The sequence below is a fragment of the Panthera pardus genome, unplaced genomic scaffold, assembly GCF_024362965.1.
Source record: "Panthera pardus isolate Hobbes unplaced genomic scaffold, ASM2436296v1 HiC_scaffold_17, whole genome shotgun sequence".
NCBI classification, from domain to species: domain Eukaryota; kingdom Metazoa; phylum Chordata; class Mammalia; order Carnivora; family Felidae; genus Panthera; species Panthera pardus.
This window is the reverse complement of record NW_026526732.1, coordinates 10,128,288-10,134,287: the sequence shown is the minus strand read 5'-3', so window position 1 is coordinate 10,134,287 and position 6,000 is coordinate 10,128,288.

Below are 6,000 nucleotides of genomic sequence, written 5' to 3'. Positions count from 1 at the left end.
TTTTTGTTTTTTTAATGTTTATTCATTTATTTTTGAGAGAGAGAGAGAGAGCGGGGGGTGCAGAGAAAGACAGAGGGAGAATCCCAAGCAGGCTCCACAGTGTCCACATAGAGCCCCATGTGGGGCTTGAACCCATGAACTGTGAGATCATGACCTGAGCTGAAATCGAGTTGGATGCTTAACCAACTGAGCCACCCAGGCGCCCCCTATTTGTAACTTTTAGTTCTGAGAGTGGGTCAGACCTTGTTACCCAAAAGGAACTCTCAGTGCGTTTTCCGAAAAGGGGGCACTCATGCTGGCTAACCAAAAAAAGAAAAGTATTCATTATAGAGGGCATACGAAACTGCTATTCTGTTCTAAAACAAACCTTTTTAAAAATAAAAGCTTGTTGCCATCTGGTCTTCCTGGGCCTGTCATGGTGGGGATGTCTCCATGGGACAGCCAGAGCTGTTAGAGGGCATTATCCTCGGTGTTTTCAAGCCATCAGACATTCCAGGGTTTCCTCAGAGAACTAAGAAACTTCTGAGGTTGGTCAAGTGGACACAGGCCCTCTCTATGCCTTGTAGTAGAGTTCCAGCCCTCTGTGGCCACCTGAGGGGACTTGGAGATTCTATCTCACAAGGCTCAGACAGTCTTAGGAGACCCTCTGTGCACATGTCCATGGACAGTGCTGCTCCCAGATTTCTAAATCGACTTAGAAAAAAATTTGGAGGCTGTGATAGAGGGTAAAACCATCCTCTGGCATTCTCGGTAGCAAATAGTGGTCTCTTGCCTCCAAGTCTATGTAGAAAAAATATAGAGCCTCAGGAGGGTCAAGGACGCCATTCACAACCTCTTCAGGCCCTCAGGAACAGTTTCCAGGCCCCAAATTGACTCAGAAAACTTGGTGTTGGACGGGTTTATCCTGGGATGCCCTGGCTGCAGCTTGCAGGCCTACACACGTGGCTGGGAAGATCAGGAGGGGAAGCTTCTAAATGTTTCCATAGGCTCGGGAAGGGACAGACACCCTCCCCAAGTATCTTCTGCAAGTGTGTGGTGGTCCCTGCCTCTGGAGGGACTGGAATATTTCAGAAGTCTCAGACTTCAAAGAGAAGGTCAGAGTGACAGCCAGGGATTGGTGATATGTATCTGTGTCTTTAGGGGAACTCTGAATCATCTTTGTTTAATCAGACGCCATTTGTGAATAGAGACATTCTATTCAATGTTGCACAACAGCAATCTCAGTGACTATCCATGATAAGAGTGATAATCATAGAAATAATGATGAATAACAACAATGATGGTCATGACGATCATAGTCGTGACATAAGGAATAACAATCATTATAGTGATAATAACATTAAACGAAGGAGGTAGAAAATAAATACTCAGCAGGAGTCCTCTCCGGCGTCAGGATTACTTTGGTTTGGGATTTATTTTTTGCATGGTGCTCTTTGATAACTTCTTCACTGAGCATGTGTAATTGCACTAATTAAGGAGGAAATTTGTATTTTTAGAAACCATTTAAAATTGTTTGCTGCTATATTGTATTATGTTGAAACCTGGGTTCAGGCTAAGAAAACTACAGAGCTTTGGCTGAGGCCTGACAGGAAGCTGAGGGTAAACAGGGTTGGGAAAGCTTCTTGCTTTGGAGCCAGGACGGACAGAGAATCCGAATTCTCTTGTCCTGACAAACTGGCAGAGGGTGCCTGACGAGGAGGAAGCTGGCGTTTCAAGAGGAACATCCTGAGGAAGTTAACAATGAAAGGCCAAAAGGAGAGGAAGAAAGCTGATAGCTGAAGCTTCGAAACCTGGAGGCGGAAGCCAGTGCTTTGCCAGCAGAGGCTGGGTCAGCCAGGGCCTGGCCTCTCCCTCAGGGCCTCTGTGGCCTGGAACTGCTCTGTCAAAGCTGCCAAAGATAAAGTGAGTCCTGGGCAGCCAAGATCCCGCCTGATCCTCCCCAAGATTCCAAACCGAGGATGTTTATCCTCTTGTGAGAGCTTCAGCATAAACTAACTTCAGGAGACACTAGAGTTGGGCTTTTGTTCAACAGGGAGCCACACGCTTTAACCAGAAAGCCTCTTGTGCCTGGACAGTTCTGTGTTTTAAAATCTTTATTCAGCTGATTTTAACAGGCAAACGTGGGACTGGAAATACCAGTGGCTCAAGTGTCAGTGGGTGAAGGTGATATCCTTTTCATGTGCGTCTGTGGTGACAGACGGCAGGGGGTCCTTCACCCTGCTTTCTATGTGACCAGGATCCCTCTGCAATTCCAAGGGGGCTCAGTCCATGTGGATTCCAACACACTGGCAATGCCTGGAGTTGTGCACCGTTAGCCTGGCTTCTTCCTATGGAACAGCTTGGACGGCTTCCCATAAGGAGTTGCTCTCAGAAACCTCCCAATAGACTGTCTCTCACATCTTCATTGAATGGGGTCAGTTGCCCATAGCTGAGGCCCCAGCAAGCAGACGAGAACTCCCCATATAATCTGGCTAACAGGATCACATGCGAGGGGTGACAGCAAGGCTCTGTCCCTCCTGAAGCACAGCCACCCAATACAGGGAGGGGAGCAAATGGATATCGGATAGGTTCCCAATAGCACCTGCCACACTGCTTCTAATCATCAGTTTCCAAAAAGATGGGTGTCCAGTGTCAGCCAAACACCCAGTACAGTAGGGAGTATGGACTCCTAGGAGCTGTGAGCCCCCACAGTCAAAAGGAGAATAAATCCAACAATCGTTGAAGAAGAAAATTCACAAGTACCATGGGTTCCCCACAAAGTTAGGGCCTCTGTCAGGGGCTCTCCCGCACCCATTCGGTGCTACCTCAGCTACCACAAATGTCACAGGCCACTTCCATGGATCAGTTGGGAAAGGGTACAGGCGTTTGTACTAGATGAGCCTGAGTTTGAATCAGGGCTTTGCTATTTCCTATCTGTGTGATGTTAGAAATATCACCAGCTTCTCTAAGCTTCAGTGTAAAAGGGGAGATAAGAGTATCTACTTCATAAGATTGTTGTGAGGATTTTTTTCTTTTTCTTTTTAATGCTTATTTATTTATTTTGAGAAAGAGAGGGAGCGTGAGCCAGCGAGGGGCAATGAGAGACAGAAGAGAGAGAATCCCAAGCAGGTTCTGTGCTGTCAGCCCAGAGCCCAACACAGGGTTCGGTCCCATAAACCGTGAGATCATGACCTGAGCCAAAATCAAGAGTCCAGATGCCCAACTGACTGAGCCACCCCGGTGCCCCAAGGATTTGGCTAATCAGAAGAGTCCCTACTACATAATAGGTTTCGACTCATCAATGACTCTTCAACGTTGGAATTCTTCAGAATCACTAGAGAGTCTATGCTAAGCATACAGATTCCCAGGCCTCTCACCCTAGAAATTCTGATTGCGTGCATCTGAGCCCAGTAATCTGCATTCTCAACAGCCATCCCCAGCGTAATTCTGTTGCCAATGAATCGCTGATGCACCTTGAGAAACACGGCAGCTCGCTGCTGGCGACGTGTTACTGTGCCGTTGAGAGGTGACGTCGGAGCGCGACAAGTATCTCACACAACGAGAAAATTCATCTTAATTATAATTATCTGTCTATAATTAGCTGCATTCCACTAAAAATAGTGAACTCTGCAGGGTTTGAGGTCGGGCGTGAGCCTGTCGGCAAATGCTGAATAATTCTGGTGGCGTTCTCCTTGCGCAAATTAACCAAGCATGCCAACTTCAAGGAGGGCGGAAAACCCCCTCCCCAGGAAGGAAGGCACCACCTCTACCTTTGCAGCCAAAATAAGACACTTACTAAAATGACCAAGTGTCACGTTTCCAGCAGACAACATCCTTCCAACCTCCAGCCTGGATGAGCAAAGATTCTGGCTCTAGAGTTCTGTCTGTTCAACTGACTTCCTGCCCCAGGAAAGGTAATATGCCCAGAAGAGCAAAGGTGAACGTCTCTCTTCCCCTGCTCCCTCTCCCACCCCAACCACTTTGGCCCTGCAGCTGGTCTCAGGAGGATGTAACACTGTTTATTTCCTATTTCCGGTCTTCTGGCCTCCTGCAATTACAACACTCTCACCCGGACATCCCTGCTATGGCCCCGTTATTGCACAACTGAAACAGAAAACATTTTGCAGAAGCTGACTTGGAACAAAAGAGCAGGGAAGAGAAAAATGTCCCAGCTAGCATCTGACAGTTAAGAAGGAAGTTCAAGGACAGTGCAAAGGATAAGATTCGGCAGGAGGTGGAGAGGGGGTGTTGGGATGTAAGCTCTTACAGAGGGGGAGAGGTTTGAGAAGGAAAGGGCTGAAGACAAAGCCATGTTTGATTGTGCTGTGAATGGCCTTGGGCTCATCCTGCCTGGCTAAGAAAGACTGGCAGCAGCCACGTTCATGAAGAAATGTGGAGAGGAGGATGATCAGCCGTTCTTTTCCAAAAGGGAAAACCAAGGGCAAAATGAAATGAAATGAGATGGAAGGAGTTCTGATTATAGCCCAGTGGTTCCCAAATCTACCCAGTTGCCAGCATCACTTGGAGGGCTGGTTAAAAGAGCCATTCTCAGGCACCCACCTGATACTCTTCCCCAGCAATTTGAATGATCCAGTGGAATTCAGAACCACTGTTTTCCCAGAGATTCCTGGCTGGTGGCCTCTTGGGACAATGGCATTTGTTCTATAGAGTTTTCGGAATAGTTAATGCATTTTTCTGTAATTCACCAGGTACATGTGTAAAGCCCTTGATCCTCACAGCCAGGGCCATTTTAAGATCTCCCCAAGCTCTAGGACTCTGACTTCCTTGACCCCCACATCACAGCAAACATACTGAAATGACACCCACATCCCATCTGAAACAGAATATTAGCATGTTACTTTGAAATGTTTTGTTTTGCTTAAGTAAGTTATTTAATTTAGGGCCAGCAGTCATTTCCTGGAGATGATATAGATACTCAGGAATTTTTGCAAAGTGAAAAAAAGAAATGTAATCCACAAATCATTTTCTAACAGAATGAAAGTCTCAAAAATACTAAGTTTAGGGGCATCTGGGTGGCACGGTCGGTGAAGCGTCCAACTTCAGCTCAGGTCATGGTCTCATGGTCCATGAGTTCAAGCCCTGTGTCTAGCTCTGTGCTGACAGCTCAGAGCCTGGAGCCTGCCTCAGATTCTGCATCTCCCTCTCTGTCTCTCTGTCTGCACCCTCCCCTGCTCACCGTCTGTCTGTCTGTCTCTCTTGCTCAAAAATAAATAAACATTTTTAAAAATTATAAATAAAAAATAACAGTTTAATAACAAAAGGAGTGGGTCTTATGTTACATTTTTCAGGCATTTAGTTAAATTCTTATTAATTTTTTAAATGTTTATTTATTTTTGAAAAAGAGAGTGCAGATGGGGAAGAGGCAGGGAGAGAGGGTGACAGAGGATCCGAAGTGGGCTCTGCACTGACAGCAGTGAGCCTGACAAGGGGCTCAAACCCACGAACGGTGAGACCACGACCTGAGCGGAAGTTGTATGCTCAACTGACTTAGCCACCCAGGTGCCCCAGTTAAATTCTTAATAATTTTGACTTTGAAGCTTCATAGAGGCCCTAAGCACTGTGCTGGTAGAGTCTAATGGACTAAACACTGTGCCAACAAAAGCTCTGTGAGGTAATATCTCTTCAGAGGTGAAATAAACCACCAGCCGTGTAAAGTGATTTCTCTACACACAGCTAAGAGGCACAGTCAGGACCAAACGTTAAGTCTTCTAATTGCTAGTTCCAACTCATTCTACTGGCAACAGAGAATGTACTAGATGGCTTCTGAGCACACTCACCTCCTCAGACAGCTATTATTTCCGACATCATACCAGGTTCATGGGAGTTCGGGTCAGAAGCTCAAGGCCTGGGCAAAAGGCAGGCTTCAACCTGGAGAGAAGGCTAAGATTCAGTAAAAACAAGAACAGGGGAACTCAGAGCTCACTGATCAGGTGGTTTCAGCCAAAGTACATTATACACTGTTCACAATAGGAATTGATCTCACAGGATCTACAACGAGAG